Source organism: Bos taurus, chromosome 11 (genome assembly GCF_002263795.3).
Source record: "Bos taurus isolate L1 Dominette 01449 registration number 42190680 breed Hereford chromosome 11, ARS-UCD2.0, whole genome shotgun sequence".
Lineage (NCBI taxonomy): Eukaryota > Metazoa > Chordata > Mammalia > Artiodactyla > Bovidae > Bos > Bos taurus.
In genome coordinates, this window is record NC_037338.1 from 37,186,540 (window position 1) to 37,202,730 (window position 16,191).

The 16,191-nt window shown below is 39.5% G+C and overlaps 1 protein-coding gene across 9 annotated transcripts in view; it reads left to right on the plus strand.

Moving 5' to 3' along the window:
• The window catches only part of SPTBN1 (spectrin beta, non-erythrocytic 1), a 213,086-nt gene that overhangs the window by 10,506 nt on the left and 186,389 nt on the right, over window positions 1–16,191 (plus strand). Inside the window, exon 1 of one of the 9 annotated variants that reach the window (XM_015473439.3) lies at window positions 7,453–15,912. The exons of 7 other annotated variants lie outside the window; for them this stretch is intronic. The gene's annotated coding sequence lies outside the window, so the exon portion shown is untranslated. Of the gene's footprint in view, window positions 1–7,452; window positions 15,913–16,191 lie in introns of those variants that run through there. One more of the 9 variants, XM_024998774.2, reaches the window with a different exon arrangement.

Genomic DNA, 16,191 nt, shown 5'->3' on the forward strand with positions numbered 1-16,191 from the left:
GGAGTGGGGTGCCATTGCCTTCTCTGATACAATTGTTAGTACAGTAATAATAATATACATGTATTTGTATGTATATATATATATAACCAAAAACATAAAAGTTTATACCATTTGGACTGAAATTCCCCTTGTAGTTCTGTAATCTAAAGAAAATTAAAAATAAGGACAGGTTTTTAAACAAGAATTTTCTTAGCAATATTAATAGTGAAAAAGCAAATGTGGCATAGTCAAATATATTATGGAGCAGTACATAGGATGGAATTCAATGTACTGAATGGTTTGTTAGAGTCTTACTGAAAAGGGCAAATGCTAATAATATAATATTCAGTGGAAATATCTCTCTGCAAAGCTGTATAATATGGTGTAACTCCTATTTTGTTATATTAAATAAAAGCCTGGAAGGAAATATGTGAAAATGTTAATAGTTTGCTTTGGATGGTAGGTTGATGGATGATTTCCTTTCTTGTATGAAAGGAAATTCCTATGACTTAATGTTTCTCATTTGGAGTTTTAAAATATTTTACAAATAAGAGTGCAATAAACAATAGACTACCATGAGGATCATTTTTTTCTTAGCCAAAAAAATCAATCAACCCTTTAATTTTTAAAAAAAGAAAAGGAAAAAGTAAGCCTGGCCAGTTGTAGATTATTGTTAGGGAATAGTTTAAGATTCCAAAGGATTGTCATATCTGTCTTCTGCTCTTATGTGGAGCAGTGGGAGAACATCAGCATGTGTAAGTCACTTCTGAATGAGGTTGAGAGGGCTAGAACATTCACATATGCTGGAATACTAGCTTGACTTCACAGTCTGCATCAGTTTAAAGAGTGGGGAAGACCAGGTTTCTCTTATTATGTCCAAACTGCACAGTTGCTCGAAGAGAGCAGTGGAATTCTGTGACATATTTGTTCTCACTTGCAGAAGCCCAAACACTACTGCTGGAACTTGTTTTGTAACCATTAGACCATCAGGTTTCATTGGAATTGGTCAGAAATGCAGAAAAAATCCAAGTGAAAATGTTAAGATAAATATGACTTCCAATTTAGATTTTCTTCCAATTAATGGTTTCTTGGCATTTTGAGAATATTCAGTCTAAGAGTAGGAGGAATGAATTTTAATACTGTCCTTTTTTATGAAAAGAGATTCTTATATAATGTTATATATGATATTTCTGTATGCATATAATGATATCTTTTTGTCCGTGTGTCACGTAAATGAGAAAGAGATGTGTGTGATTGAAAATCCTCAGCCATGAAGGGAGACAAGGGACTATTTTAAGACTTTTTAAGTGGGGAATTTTATCGGGATAGTGGTTTGAAGGTGAATCCCAGAAATGAGTCACTTTGTCCTTAGCTGGTGAGGGAAATGTTAGAGAGGAAATAATATTATTAATGTTTTCTGGTTTATGGTCCAAGCCCTCAAATGTACTCAGTTCAGTTCAGACGCTCAGTCGTGTCCAACTGTTTGCGACCCCATAAACCACAGCATGCCAGGCCTCCCTGTCCATCACCAACTCCTGGAGTTCACCCAAACTCATGTCCATCGAGTCGGTGATGCCATCCAACCATCTCATCCTCTGTCGTCCCCTTCTCCTCCTGCCCTCAATCTTTCCCAGCATCAGGGTCCTTTCAGATGAGTCAGCTCTTCGCATCAGGTGGCCAAAGTATTAGAGTTTCAGCTTCAACATCGGTCCTTCCAATGAACACCCAGGACTGGTCTCCTTTAGGATGGACTGGTTGGATCTCCTTGCAGTCCAAGGGACTCGCAAGAGTCTGCTCCAACACCACACTTCAAAAGCGTCAATTCTTTGGTGCTCAGCTTTCTTCACAGTCCAACTCTCACATCCATACATGACCACTGGAAAAACCATAGCCCTGACTAGATGGACCTTTGTTGGCAAAGTAATGTCTCTGCTTTTTAATATGCTATGTTGGTCATATTATTTTAATATTTTATATTTTAATTATATTTTAATAGTCTAGGTTGATTATAACTTTCCTTCCAAGGAGTAAGCGTCTTTTAATTTCATGGCTGCAATCACCATCTGCAGTGATTTTGGAGCCCAGAAAAATAAAGTCAGCCACTGTTTCCACTGTTTCCCCATCTATTTGCCATGACGTGATGGGACCGGATGCCATGATCTTAGTTTTCTGAATATTGACTTTTAAGCCAACTTTTTCACTCTTTAACTTTCATCAAGAGGCTCTTTAGTTCTTCACTTTCTGCCATAAGGGTAGTGCCATCTGCATATCTGAGGTTATTGGTATTTCTCCCGGCAATCTTGATTCCAGCTTGTGCTTCCTCCAGCCCAGCTTTTCTCATGATGTACTCTGCATATAAGTTAAATAAGCAGGGGGACAATATACAGCCTTGACATACTCCTTTTCCTATTTGGAACCAGTCTGTTGTTCCATGTCCAGTTCTAACTGTTGCTTCCTGACCTGCATACAAATTTCTCAAGAGGCAGATCAGGTAATCTGGTATTCCCATCTCTTTCAGAATTTTCCACAGTTTATTGTGATCCACACAGTCAAAGGCTTTTTACTTTGTAAATTGTAGCTTAGAAAAATGAACTTAGTTTACATTCAGGAATTTTGTGTTTTTTCCACCTTGAACTTTAAATGATTGATTGAGAAGGGTTTCAGGTGAAGTGTGCTTTGAGATATGAAAGTAAGATGTTATAATTTCAAGATTGCTATAACATTGGCCCATGTACATAGGCATCATAGTTCCATTCTTTGTGAACTCTTAACAGTACAAGTAAACACCCAAATGGTTTTAGAACCATTTGGCATCTCTGCTTTAGAATCTGGAGTGCCTTGCTGGTTCTGATCTTTTAATACATTAACTTGAAGCCATTAGCTAGTCAATAAAATTTGTATCAGAATATAACTACAAATTTTTTTTACCCAACAGATAAACTAGGAAATTTAGAATGGTATATAATTAGAATTCATTCTTTTGAAGTGTGTATGCTCAGTGTTTAATTTGTATAATAAAATATGTCTCTGCTTAGTAAGTTCATTAGTCTAACATTGATTATCTCTGGGTATGGGATTGTGGAGGAATTCTAATTTCATCTCTGCATATTTTGGAAAATACTTAGCAATAAACTTTTGGCCTTTATCAAGAACATCCTGACACTTCCTGTAACAAACCTCATTTTAGCTGGATAAAGACTAATGAATGAAATAATTAATTGGCTAAATATATGCCCTATTTGTTTCTACTGGGGCTTTCAGAAATGCAGCATTCATAGTACTGAAGGTGTAAAGAATGCTGAAGTTTTGAAAAGATTTTTCCATTCCTCATTTAAATATGCAATTTGTTAGAGCCTTGCCATTTCCGTAGAGTGTGGGAAAAGATGTAGAAACTGGGCCACAGGGGAGCGTGATAGCAGCATCCTCTGGCTGAAGGCCAAGCCTTTGGTTCTGGATGAAATTTTTTTTTGTTTGTTTTCCTACCCTCTTGGGTGGCTGTTTCAGGATAATTTTTGTCCAGGTATGTTTGCTTCAAAGCCAAATCTAAATATTCATGGACTACACATTTTTCTGGAATGTTCTTCACCAGCTATACAGAGACTTCGGGGTGGAACAATACATATTTTTATTCTGCTCTAGGGCTTTTTTCCCCTTTTATTTAAAGGGGAAGGAAAACCTAGATTCTTCCTTAAGACAATTTTTATTTATTTTTCTCTGTGATGTTTAAACATTTTCCTTTGTATTTTTTAACCTGTAGCATGGCAGTGCTCTGATAGTACAGTTGTCTTAAAAGTTAAAATATTCATTTTTTCCACCTTTTTAGAATCCTTGAATTTTTGACAGTGTCTACTAATTTATGCAGTATGCATAGTTTTTTCTGAACAATTTATGAAGAATATATACTTTCAAAAAAATGTAAATTAGCGTAAAGTCACCACAAAATAAAAATTTTAAAAATGTCAGGAACTTCCCTGGTGGTCCAGTGGTTAAGAATCTGCCTTGCAGTGTGGGGGACACGGGTTCAGTCTATGATGGGGGAACTAATATCTCAGATGCCACGAAGCAGCTCAGCCCTGGTGCCACAACTTCTGAGCCCTGGTGCCACAACTAGAGAATCCCTGCATAGTAACAAAATGTGGTAACAGTCTTTGTGTTGCAGTGAAGATCCATGTGCCACAGCGAAGACCTTTGCTGTTGTTCAGTCACTCAGTCATGTAGGACTCTGCAACCCCATGGACTGCAGCAGGCTAGACTTCCCTGTCCTTCATCATCTCCTGGAACTTTCTCAAACTCATGTTCGTTGAGTCAGTGATGCCATGCAACCATCTCATCCTCTGTTGTCCCCTTCTCCTGCCCTTAGTTTTTCCCAGCATCAGGGTCTTTTCAAATGAGTTGGCTCTTCTCATCAGATGGCCACAGTATTGGAATTTCAGCTTCAGCATCAGTCCTTCCAATGAATATTCAGGACTGATTTCCTTTAGGATTGACTGATTCGATCTCCTTGCAGTCCAAGGGACTCTCAAGAGTCTTCTCTAACACCACAGTTCAAAAGCATCAATCCTTTGGTGCTCAGCCTTCTTTATGGTCCAACTCTCACATCCGTACATGACTACTGGAAAAATCATAGCTTTGACTAGACGGAAATTTGTTGGCATAGTGATGTCTCTGCTTCTTAATATGCTGTCTAGGTTGGTCATAGCTTTTATTCCAAGGAGCAAGCGTCTTTTAATTTCATGGCTGTAGTCATCATCTATAGCAGTTTTAGAGCCCAAGAAATAAAGTCTGTCACTTTTTCCATTGTTTCCCATCTAAGATTCCCTGGAGAGGGAAATGGCAACCCACTCCAGTACTCTTGCCTAGAAAATCCCATGGACTGAGGAGCCTGGTGCAGGCTACTGCCCATGGGGTCGCAAAGAGCCGGACATGACTGAGCGACTTCATTTTAATGGGACTGGATGCCATGAACTAATGGGACTAGATGCCATGATCTTCATTTTTTGAATGTTGAGTTTTAAGCCAGCTTTTTCACTCTGCTTTTTCACTTTTATCAAAAGGCTATTTAGTTCCTCTTCACTTCTGCCATAAGGGTAGTGACATCTGCATATGTGAGGTTATTGGTATTTCTCACGGAAATCTCCCCACTCCAGTACTCTTGCCTGGAAAATCCCATGGATGGAGGAGCCTGGTAGGCTGCAGTCCATGGGGTCACTAAGAGTCGGACACGACTGAGTGACTTTGCTTTCACTTTTCACTTTCATGCACTGGAGAAGGAAATGGCAACCCACTCCAGTGTTCTTGCCTGGAGAATCCCAGGGACGGGGGAGCCTGGTGGCTGCCGTCTATGGGGTCACACAGAGTCGGACACGACTGAAGTGACTTAGCATAGCATAGCAGAGCATGGAAATCTTGATTCCAGCTTGTGCTTCATCCAGCCTGACATTTCTCATGATGTACTCTGCATATAAGTTAAATAAGCAGGGTGACAATATACAGCCTTGCTGTACTTCTTTCCCGATTTGGAACCAGTCCGTTGTTCCATGTCCGGTTCTAACTGTTGCTTCTTGACCTGCATACAGGTTTCTCCGGAGCAGGTCAGGTGGTCTGGTATTCCCATCTCTTTCAGAATTTTCCACAGTTTGTTGTGATCCACACAGTCAAAGGCTTTAGTCAGTGAAGCAGAAGTAGATGTTTTTCTGGAACTCTCTTGCTAAGACCTAATGCAGCCCAATAAATATTTTTTTAAATTTCAAAATAATATTTATTAGCAAAATAATAAATATTGTAGAGCATATGGAAAATAAACATAAACACAAAGAAGAAAATTAAAGTTACTGACTCCATTTGGTGACCCCAGAAACATGCAGTTGTCATTTTGATGTTTGTCTTTTAAACCCCTTTTCCCTCTGTACATATTTGTTCATCTCATAAATGAAGATCAATTCTCAGACCTTAAGCTCAGTATGTGAATTTTTCACAGTCTAAATCATCCCTTGGTGTTTATCACCTTTCCAGTTTGTACACAAAGCATGACAGGACATAATATCTTATTGTTACTGTTCACATTTAAAACTGTGGCTTATGGATACTGTCGGTTTCCCCGAGTTGTTTTAGTGGTGAAGGTGTTAAGGAAAATGGCAAAGATTTAGAGAACCCCACATGTGCTTATTATAGATACTTTCTTTAAAAATTGTTTTACAGTGGAAAAGTACCAGAAATCAAGTTCTCATTAGATAATGTGTGCTTTCTGTTTTGTTTTGAGAGGAATTCCCATCAGAGTTGCATGAATTCCCTTGAGCGAGATCCCTCTATGCTTCAGACAACAACTGATTTTATTTCTGTCTTCAGATTTCAGGGTCTGAAACAGCTACCCTAGAAAGTGTGGTGGATAGGATGGAGGTGGTTATCATAATCTTGGTTTTAAATGTAATAAATTTTACGGGGCTGGGTTTGGTGGTAGCTGTTGAAGGCACACAGTAGGGCTCCGCTTTCCTAGGGTCTTTCTGTTAGCTGAACTCTTGAGAATTCTATCTTTGGATCCAGAATCTATTTATAGGAGAAAAGGCAGTATTGCATACTTGATTATGCAGACCTGTTCCTTGAGTCGTGGGGCAGCCGATGGATGGATGTGATGCGGATGACTCGCTGGTGCTTCTCTTGTGCCTTAATTCTAGTAGGTGGCCTCTTGAACTCCTGAAGAAGGTGGTAAAATGATTTCTTCATGTGCTGAGGGAATGAGGGTGTGGGAAGAGGGGAGAAATGCCCTTTCATTGGAAGAGAAAGAAAGCCTTTGCCATCAATTTCTGTGAGGTTCTTTGTGGTTCACACTTGGGTTGGTTGGCCCCAAGGAAAAGTGGCAAATGACCTTCTTCCCGTGTTTATACACTAAGGCCAGTGGTAGCTCCTTGTGCAATTTAGAGGGGAGATCTGAGCTGGGCCCAATGATGGATGGGGGTGAGTAGATGGATGGAGCAAGTTTGGGTGATGGAACTCAGATACATTGTGTGAACTTAACTCTCTCCAAATGAGGAATTCTTCAGAAACTCCCAAACTGATGGGAACCATTTTCTTTGAGGGTGGCCAAATGCTTGATGGTTAATGTGCCTGGGCTGACCGAAGCATGGAGCTGGGAGGGATCTCAGCTGACCTACAGGCAGCTACAGACATTGAGTCTTGACACGAGGGGAGGCATTGAGCGGAGACAGCACCCAGAGCCTGGCCCTGGTACCCCAGGGTGGGGAGAGCAGGAGGCTGGAATGTAGCGTTGTCTGGCCCTCTGACTGGGTGAGCATGCCTGACACTGTTTTAGAAGGTATTGGTCAGCGATATCAGTCGGGTGACTTCTCTGAGAGGGGTCTGGTCCTTCTCACAGTGAGGTTGACAACTCTGCTGCCAGCTGTCCTTAAATACCCATCTTATCTCCTGGGGCGGAGTCCAGGAAGCACCCTGAACCTGGAGCAGAGACATTTGTGTGCCATTTGAGCAGAGGAGAAACCAGGGCACACTTTGTGTTTTATTCTCTGTTTTATTTAAGGTGGGTTTTGTGTGTGTGTGTGTGTGTTTGCTGGTTTTACATTGGCATCCGCTGCTAAAAGAGTTCCTGAGTTTCCCTGATAATCAGGGTGATTTCTCATTTTGAAAGGATTGTTTTGCTTTGGAAGTATATGTTCCTCGCAGTAAGAACATCAGCTTTCATCCTAGTTCTGAAAATCTCCTCTGATTCAGAAAGGATGAAAGTTTAATTAGAGATCAGGCTAATTTATTGTCTTGTTCCTGGGGAAGACTGTTTCTTGTCTGTCAGTTGAGTTTTATATATATTTATATGCATATATTTATAACTATATATTTCCAGCTCTGAAGGATGATTTTGTTAGTATACATTTACATGAATATTTTAATCTAAATTATAGTATAGATTTCCTTTGGACTATATACCCTTGTAGAAATGAACTTGTTCCCATGGAATAAATATATCTTTAGTGGGTCATGCTTGAGAACTGCTTCACAGTCTTCTCAACTTTTGAAGTGAGTAGTTATTTCATGTAGAGCCTGTGTCGATAGCTGGCCTATCACTGGAATGCTGTGCAGCTGTGCAGAGCATAAGGATCAAATGTGCTAATTAAATTTTTTTTTTTTTTTTTTAGCAAGAATGGAATGTAACAGTGTGTGGTTAACCATTCCAGTTTGTTTTTGAAGAGGACTTTTTTTTTTTTTTTTTTGGCCAAATATGAACAATTAGAGAGTACATTGACTTAGAGGATGTAATGCTATGTTAAATCATTCTTTTTATGGAGGTAATAGGACTCATTAAATACTGAGATTATCCTTTAAAATACACTCTGATTAATAATCTGCCTCAAAATGTAGGCAGTGGCAGCATGCCTGGGGTCTAACATCTGTAGTCAGGGTTTGAACTTGCTTTTGTCCTACAGTATCAATTCTCCTCCTGGGCTGGTGTGTAATCAGCCTTCCTCAGAACACTGTCACACAGCATTTCCTCCCAGTTTGAATAATATTCTGATCCATCTTCTGGGAACCCATGTGAATTAGATCATGTGGATTTAGCTGCATCCACGCAGGTGGTGGTCTGATTTTTTGTTGTCATTGGGCAAAGTGAACGGATGGGAATAAATGGCAGGTTGGTTGTGTAATGTGGCAACATTTTACTTAGTGTGTCTTAAAGTTAAGTGGGGTGAGATTCCAGCAAAACTGTGCATAAAAAGTTGGAATGTGTTGGAGAACTGCCAAGATTAGGAGCAAGCTGCGTGACGAGCACTGATGCGTCTTTGTCCTGTCTTAAAATAGCCACCATTTAACAAAATATCTTGAAACTTGTCATTTCACTTGAGCAAATAAGTGAAACAGAGGTGGTGGCTTTCATGTTTAGTTTAGCAAGGTTTATTTTTACTGATTTATCTTTTTGTTCCAGTTATCTTAAATCTTGTGACGATATGGAGGCAAATATTTCTGTGTAACATCAAATCTTGAGTGGTTTTCCCTGGACTAATGAGACCTCATGTGGAGCATCCTCTACCCCACCTTTTCCACTCAGGGCAAAATATGCAGTCTTTGTGGTTTGAATGAAAATTGGGACCCTGAAGTTTAAAAAAAAAACTCCTATATTTTATATATCTGATAATCATTTGGATATGAATTATTGATGGTTGGATGCTAAAACATTGCAGAAGTAAAGCAAAAGGCATTGGTTGCTGCTGCTAAGTCACTTCAGTCGTGTCTGACTCTGTGCGACCCCATAGACGGCAGCCCACCAGGCTCCCCCGTCCCTGGGATTCTCCAGGCAAGAACACTGGAGTGGGTTGCCATTTCCTTCTCCAATACATGAAAGTGAAAAGTGAAAGTGAAGTTGCTCCCTCGTGTCCGACCTGCAAATTTTATTTTTTCTTTGATTACTCACTTTTTGACTTTGTTCATTGGCCATTTGTCTGCAGTACCTGATTCTTACGTGTATTGATGTGCTTTGTAACTGTAGTCTTTCAATTTTTTTTTAAATTGAAAGTCTTGTTTTTTTAAGTCAACATGATAAAAACAAGGTGGGTGTGGGGCGGAGATGTGCAGTCTTGCTGTGCAGGTCATTTGGAGCCTGATGGTGACATGAACAGCACATATGGGGGAGCTGAGGGGGCTGGATGAAGGCAGGGGGCTGCCCATGTGGATAATCTGAACAACCTATCAGTTTGGGTTCTATGAAGATGAAATTTTCTGATACAATATTTGGATTACTGAGTGGAAATAAAAATGGAGGATTTCGATGTTAAATATAATATGAAAACAGTGAATGAACTTTATCTTAAAGGGCTTATATACAAACCAAGTTCCTAGTAAGAATTTTCTAAAGGTTTGTTTTAACAGATATCTTAATTATTCTCTAATTTAAAAGCCATTAGAAGTCTGGACTTAGAACTAATTGTAATAGTTTTATAGCTTTCTAGGGGACCGTGCAAATGGCTTTGTTTCTTTTATGTTGCCATCTTCAGATTTATATTTTGAATTTTGCTTTGCCACTTTTAGTATCTTACATTTATTTCAGAGGGCTTCTCCTTGTATAGAGACATCATTTCTGGCTCTATGTAGGTGCCTCATACAGAGGCAGATACTTAATAATTCTTAGGTGTTTGGTTAATAGAGTTAGGGTTGCTTTTCTAGGTGGTTTCAGAATCTTTGAAGAACATTTTGGTTTTTTTACAACATGAAAAAGTTTTGTAGAAATTGTGGAGATACTTCTCAGAAGTATTGATCTTTTTAATTCTTAAATGACAAATGAATTCTCTATGTGATATGGTTGACATATTGGAAAATTTATGATTTCTAAATTTTTTAAATTAGTTTTTTCATTTCCCTTCTTTTACACATTCCGTGTCTTTTAAAACATGCTCTTGAATAGCCTTCCTGGTAAGTTGCGTTCAGAAGGTGTGAAATGTGAGCCAGAGCCAGCAACCTTCCCTTTTTACGTACACCATAGTCTGATCTGCTTGCGAGATTCCATTTTGGGTTGTTTTCATTTCAAATCATTCCTTTAATATGGCAGAAGAGTTCAGTTATTCTCTGTAAACAGTGAAAAGCAAGCGAAAAGGAAAGTATTTGAATATCCCTTTTCTGGGTTATGGTCTAAATTAGAAAATTATTCGTTTCAATTTTATACATGCATATTGCATTTTATCTCTCTCTGTATGCCTTGTATTGTCAGAGCTTATAAGACTAGGAACAAATAAGGTTAGCATTTAAAGTATTCCAGACATAAAAATTTACAAGCATTTGCTTATGTATGTTGGGAGATGCATAGAACAGACCCATGGTTTTAATTGGTTCTTTGTGCCCTGTGAAGGCAGATGGAAACATTACAGACATCTGCTGTAGATGGCAGTGGGGTGGACAGGTGAGGACCACATGGAAGTTCATACCAGGGGTAGGTGGAGCAATGAGTTGGTTTATGAAATGCTAGCTGCCTTAGATGTTTCTACAGCTGTTGTCAGCTGAAAATAAATTGAACTTGTTGAAATGGGAAGAATTTGGCTGTCTGAATAGGCTTAGATAAAATACTGCTTCAGATGCCTATAAAAATGTCTATTGTAACATTATTATATTAGAAAAAAATGGTGATAACCCAGATGTGTGTCATTGGTAAATAAGAGGAAGGAATATTATGGAGACAGTACAGTATAGTGGTTTAGAGTGCTCACCCAGAGGCTGCCTGGGTCTGGATCCCAACTCTACCATGGATTCACTTTGTGACCTTGGGCAAGTCGTTAACCGTACTCTGTCTCAGTTTCCTCATCTGTAAGATGGGGTCAGTTGTAGTACAGACCTTGGAGAGTTACTGTGAGGATTAAGTATGTTAATATAAGTGAAGCGATTAGTCTAATACCTGGCAAATAAGTAGCTATTAGTTCTTATTAGACTGATAAAAATACTATTATTGAAAACCTCCTAATAAATGGAAAAGTTTTTAAAATAAGGGGAAAAAAGCAGAACACAGCCTTATATATGATGTGATTCCAACTATATAGAAAAACAAAGAAAAAAAGAAAAAAACAAAGGAAAAGAGATAAGAAAAATGCAAATATTAATTTTGAGGGGAGAGTGATAGGATGACTTGTGATTTTTGCTTTTGTGTCAGTGCTTTTCTGTATTTTCCACTGTTCTACAGTGAGTACATCTTACTTTTATAATTTGAAAAAATAAATTTTTTTTTGAGAAGTGCCTGTTATCCTTAGTAAGCAGTTAGTATGTTGATTATAAGTACATCCTGTTTATTCTTTAAAAGCTCAAGGTCTTTCATTTGAAAGTTTGGGCCTTTTTGATTCTATAATACTTTTACATTCTTACAAGGTGCATTAGAGTAATGATACTCCAAATTATTTTTTTTTAAGTTTCCTGATTTAGATATTTCTACTAATTCAGACTAGCAATATAAGAAAAAGAATATAGACACCTATAGTTCTATAAATACCATTTATTAGTGGTATGATCTTAGGCAAATTAGTAGAGTTTTCGTTTTCTCATGTGAAAGGGAGATGATGTGAAAAGTTACCTACCAACTATCGCAGAATCAAGACTAAAAGTAGCAGTCTGTACACTGTTTCTGAGTCTGGCACAGTATGGGCACTGGTTGAGTGATGTTACTGCTCTCACTCCCACCTGTGCCAACAAACGAAACTGCAGGCAAACTAAACTTGGCCACTTCAGTTTAGTCCATGCCATGGTATTTACTTTTAGCTCACTGATCTTTTGTTCTTGACTTAAGATTCTGTAGACCAAAGTGGCCTTCTTAAAGATGCATTCTTGTTGTATCTACCTTCCCATCCTTCAAATATTTCTATCTCTATATGTATCTTGTCTCTTAAGTCAACTCATTGATTTAAGAAAATCCACCCCCCGCCCCCGCGTCTCCCCACAAAGTGTATTAGGCAAGTTAACTGGTGCTGCAGTAACAAACATCTCCAAAATTTCAGTGACACAGAGGTGCATTCCTCATTCATACTCTATGCCCATCATAGGATGGCAGGGGGCTCTCCCCCATTTTTTCTCCCTCAAGAACTCTGACTGATGGGTTCATATGAGTTAGTAGCCAGAACTAGTCACATGACCTTGCCCAGGTGCAGGGGAGCAAGGCAAGTGTAATATGGATACCCATGTGACCAGAAAGAGAAGAGATTGGGTATGTGTGGGCATTAAAAGTTTCTGACCAATAGTATATGATGGTGTAGGTAGTATGATCTAATTCGGCATTCCTTATCAAGTTCTTCGAAGTACTAGTTTTGCAGTATGTTAACGTGTTATTTAAAAAGAGAATGCCAGGCGAAACAGACTGTAATGGGTTTCTTTCTCAGAGCCTTTATAAATAGGCGTTGTAGAAAGAAGAATGATGTATGTTTCCCAGACTTCGCTGATTTTGGAATTCTTTTTTCTTTTTTTCATAGCTTCTCTTAGATCAGGGTTTCATAGGATATACTTTGGGATGCTCTAGTCTACTCTGTTCTCCTACAAAGCAAAGCTACTAGAATCATGTTTTAATTATTACATATGCTGAGAAGAAGCTTTGTTTTTATCCTTTGCTAGAAGAGTTGATTGTTTGAAGAGTCTGATTTCTGCTACTATGAGTCAAATCACAGGCAGTGTTGTTTTAAAATTTTAGTCTATTGATTCCACGCCTGTGTTGAATCTGTAAGGTTTTGTTTTCATGTAGTTGCTTTTGTGTTCTAAACATACCATTGAAAAGAGAAAGGTAAACAAACTGCGACCACACGTCTTTGTGGTGATAAAAGCCTAAATTGGTTTGAGCAGATGGCCTAAACATATATAATTGTTTATTGGTTTCTGCATTTTTCTTGATTCCCTCTGACTTTCCAATACAAATTTTCTAGAAGTTTCAACACTACTGAAATGAGGGCTCTGATAAGAAGCAGAGAGACAGGTTTTGTCAAGAGGTATTACTTATTTCTCAACCAGAAGGCTTTGGTTTAGTTTAAACATGATGCTTGTTGCCAGGGATTTTATGCCTGCAAATGTAACAAATCTCAATAAGCAAGTTTTCACTGAAATGTAAATTTCATGTGGTAAAACTTCGGGTGAGAAGGTGCTCCTCCTGTTTCATAACTATGCGTGAGTAGAACTTTATCATTACTAACTCCCCAGAGCGTTGAGCTTATGGGTTATTTTAAGTAATGAATTCAGTTTCTGTGAAAAAAAATCATGTGAAATCCAGGCTGAGAATTCAGTTTTTATTTTCTGTTTTTTTTTTTTTTTCCTTTTGTGAGTGATAAGACATGAAGGGCCATTGCTGTTACGTGACAGAAAACACACTTTTAACACTATCAGTTGAATCAGCAGGCCCCGCCCCACCCCTTTCCCACTCCTGTTACAATTAGGACCTGACCAGTGTATATGCCTTTTGAAGGTGACTTGTGAGGATTTGAGGCAGGAGGAAAAAAGCTTCTTTGGAGCCATGATTCCTAGCTTTGTCCTTTTTGTTGATTTTACTGTCATTGTAGAAAAAGCATTCATGACCCGTCACAAAAATAAACATTGGAAACCATTTTTCACATGGCCTGGGGGTGACCGGAGTCAGGCTTAATGTATCAGCGAGTACGACAGACACAAGAACATAACTGCTTACCAAAGGCTGCTCCCGGGCCAGGTCACAGGACTGCCATCTCTTATGGTCTTTAAGGTGTTTGACCCCCTCAGATGCTTGTGTTGGCTTTCCACAAAAATAACTTTGGTTTAAGTCTGCTTTTAAGAGAGGAGTGTTGATTTCCTCACCTTTGGGGACTTGTGAAAAAAGGGAATGTGTTCGTCGTTCAGTTGTGTCCGACTCTTTGCGACCCCATGGACTGTAGCCCACCCGGCTCCTCTATCCATGGGGTTCTCCAGGTGAGAATATGGAAGTGGATAGATCCCCCTTCTCCAGTGGATCTTCCCAACCCAGGGATCAAACCCGGGTCTTCTGAATTACAGGCAGATACTTTACTGTCTGAGCCATCAGGTAATGCTGTACTTCCGTGGACCATCCTTGTGGACCGGCCAGCTGAGAAGCCAGATGTTAGGAGAGTCTGTGGTGGAGCAGAGTTTTTACATTGTAGGTTGCAGTGGAGAAGGAAATGGCAACCCACTCCAGTATTCTTGCCTGGAGAATCCCATGGACAGAGGAGCCTGGCGGGCTTACAGTCCATGGGGTCGTAAGAGTCGGACACGACTGAGCGACTTCACTACTACTGCTAGGTTGCGGTACACGGTCAGGAAGACTGAAGGGAGCACATAGAATCAGAAGTTTCAGAATCAGGCTGGGCCCTGTGGACCTTAGTCCATCCTCTCCTTTGTATAAGGAGAAGGTAAGCTGGGAGAGGCCAGGGGGAGTCATACAACTTCAAGCGTTAAGGGCTGAAATTACCACATTAAGTGGGTGACAGTTTTTGTGAAGCATTTGCAACTGTGTGGGAACACTCAGTCTGCTTGTGACCATTTCCTTGTCCTGAGCCTTGAGGGGCATCTTACCTGTCCTTAATGGGACCACTTGTCATGCATTTCACAATGAGGTATATGAGGGGAGCCTACAGATTATAAAAGTTCCTGTTCACTTTCTTCATGCTGTCAAACTAGCATTAATGTTTATTGGGAAGCATTTATTGGGAAAATCATGTTTTATCGAAGATTTTATTAGAAAAAATTTTTATTATTAGGGAAAGACAGGAAGTTCATTGTGTATGGAACTAAAAACCAGCACACACAGTATCTCAGTGGTAAAGAATCCACCTGCAGTGCAGGAGACTTGCAGGAGATATGGGTTCCATCCCTGGATCAGGAAGATCCTCTGGAGGAGGAAACAGCAACCCACTCCAGTATTTGTGCCTAAACAATCCCATGGACAGAGGAGCCTGGTGGGCTACAGTCCATTCGAGTGCAGAGGAGTCAGACATGACTGAGCGACTAAACAAACAGTGTGCTCACCTTTGTTTTAATAAAAATAGCCACAATCGTGCTCTGGCTGCCTGGACCCAGCTGAAGGAAGATGAAGGTCATTCCAAAATAGAAAAAGATCTAGTTAAATATTACTCTGATTAGTTAAGTTAGTTTAAAAATTTTCAGACCCTGTGATGTGGATATAGCTTAGCTGAGGAATTCTCTCTGCTCACAAATGATTTTTGCTGGGTATTATCAATGATTCAAAGGCAGATAAGGGACAGATGTGAAAAACATGCCCTCACCTCTCCCCCGCCTTTACCCCACGCTGATTTGTAACCATGTAGGAAGCCTAGGGTATAATGGATAGACGGGAAAAGGTTAATCCCATCTCATTTTGGAATCCTCTTCCTGGAAGTTAGGACTGGGTCCCTGTGTTTCAGTGGCTGGTTTCTGTTTCTGGAGCTGCACTGCCTAGATGGAGCCTCGCCTTTGCTACTTACTGACTGTGGGGCTTTGGTAAGTGACCATGTGCCCATCATCCACGCTGGGTAATTCATGAGCATTTTAACAACTGTACCAGCACAGTGGGCATAAACTGGAACTGTCTGAGGCAAGCTAGAAAGTATTATCCCTCTAGTCTTATCAGATTACCTAATCTCTGTGTCTTGGTTTCTTCACCTTGTAAAGTGGACGTGATAACAGTACTCACTTCTTAGGGGATTAGAATTAAGTGCACTGGCGCATGTAAGGGGTTTGGAATGTTGTTTGGCACATTGTAATTGTTCAATAGAGTTA